We start from the raw sequence: 2,143 nt of genomic DNA on the forward strand, positions 1-2,143 counted from the left end.
CTCAGACCCGCCGAGAGGGGCACAGCGCTGGCCGAAATGGGGGCGCTGCACTGCCGCGTGTGTCTGTGTGCGGCACATGTGCGGGTGCAGGTTTGGTGTGCTCCAAGCAGCCTGTGCGGGCACCAGTGAGAACGTGCAGGAATAAAGGTCTTTTTTTTTTTTTTTTTTTTACACAGTGTTTTATACAGAGGAAGAGACACAGGGCAAGTAACAACTCACTGGTGTGATCGCTGCAGCTGAAGGGTAACAAAATCTCCCTGTTTTGCCACCTTGAGCAGTGACAGACTGTGCGTTACCTCGATGATGCTTTACAGATGTACAATTCACAGCAGGGAGGAAGTAATAAAAAAAAAGTTTCTGATTTCACCACTCAAGAAGGGCAGCAGTGCTGTGGGCAAAGGGCAACTCCCTGGAAGTGAAGGTTGAGGACATTGCCTGAATGTTAAGGCCCAGGTCTTGTGAACTCACCTCTAATATCAACATATCATCTGCTGCTTTCACCGTGCGATTTACATCAAAAAGTTCAGCAAGGCCTTCAAGATCATGCAGCCAGAGGTGCCTCTGTTGCCCAAACTTGCCTGTTAGCATCTGTACTGCAGGCATTAGCTCCCTGAAGTGCTGCTTTAAGGTTTTTAATTACCTCTTCTCAATTTGACTTACTGCTCTGTCCTCTCTGAATTTTGCATTAACTTCACTGATTTCAGTGCCGATGTGGTGATGTCTGAAGTGTGCACCATACCTCTATAAGGAAGTATTAGTCAGCAAGAGAGATCTGTATCAAAAGGTGAATAAAATTTATCTCTTGCTTATTGTTTCACGTTTTCTGTGTGCGGGAGTGCCATGCCCCAGTGCTGAGGAGTACAGACGGTATAGAGGAATATTTGCAGAGGAAATAGAATTAAAAATAAAATGCTGCTTTTGTGTAATTGGGGAAAAACTCCACAAACCCTGAGCAGGGGAAGGGGGACTCCATACCCTGGACAGAGACCACTCAGAAAACTGAGTGGGGATGGTGCTGCTTCTTCTCCCCCTTCCCCTGTGTGTCTCCAGGCACAGGCAGCAGCTCCTATGCTCTTACCAAGGATTAACTGCTGGTTTGGCATTTGGGGGCTTGGTGTGCAATGCTGGAAGAGATGATTGTGCAATTTTGGCCATATGTAATGTGCATGAAGCAGACGTTCATTGCCTCCACAGATGTTTTGCCACCTGCCTCTGCAGTGCCAGACAGCAGCCAGGACATGCAGTGAGAGCACATGGCGCTGTGACCTCCTCCACAAGAACCTCTTCATCCCCTTGGTCTTTTACTCTGCCTGCAAGATGATTTTTGTCTTGACTTGGGGAGAAAGAATAAAAGGATCAAAAAATCCTTGTGTGAGGCGACACTTGTTTGCATTCCTGTCTCTCCAGGACTCCTGTGCCTGACACCTGAGGAAAAGGTGTTCCAAGATGAGGATTTTATACTGAAAATCATGCTAAATCAGAACAATTTGTGACGGCTTGCTGTAAAATGAGAATGTTATTTATCTAATGGTTGTTTACAACATAAAGTGAACTGCTGTTAAAGCGTGAGAGTTTTGTGAGGGAGGCAGGGCTGTGAAGTAAAAGGAGATAAGCCCTGTCGGAGTGGTGCAGCTGGCTGTGGGCTGGTGGTGAGTGCCTGAGCAGGGACATGCTGGGTTCACCTCCTGCCCTAGCTCATGGTGGTGATGCTGTGGGGCTGGTGCCAGGGAGGCCTTGCAGAATTTAGGGAGGAAGGGTGCTATGCTGGGTTGAGGTTAGTGTCTCTGCCTCATTTCCTTCCCTAGGGGCCACTGTGGGGAGGAGGAGGTAAGCCCAGGAGGGGACGAGGCTCAGACCTGGGCAGGATTTCTCCAGGATGTGTGAGGAGCATGTCCTTGTGTGGTGCTGAGCTGGGCAGCTGTGGCACCACCAGCATGGCATCACCAGCTCTGATGGTCTGAAGCACAGAGTGCCCTGGTCTGTTCCTTGCATCTGCAACTTTGTCCTGAAAATTAGGTCTCTTACAGGCTTATGAAAAAGAAACTATGTTTTTGTTACACTGAGGTGACTTCTTATTTGATTTTTCATCCTGAATTGTTGGTTAATCATAGAATCATAGAATCAACCAGGTTGGAAGAGACCT

This window comes from Acanthisitta chloris, unplaced genomic scaffold (assembly GCF_000695815.1).
Source record: "Acanthisitta chloris isolate BGI_N310 unplaced genomic scaffold, ASM69581v1 scaffold13756, whole genome shotgun sequence".
NCBI lineage: Eukaryota > Metazoa > Chordata > Aves > Passeriformes > Acanthisittidae > Acanthisitta > Acanthisitta chloris.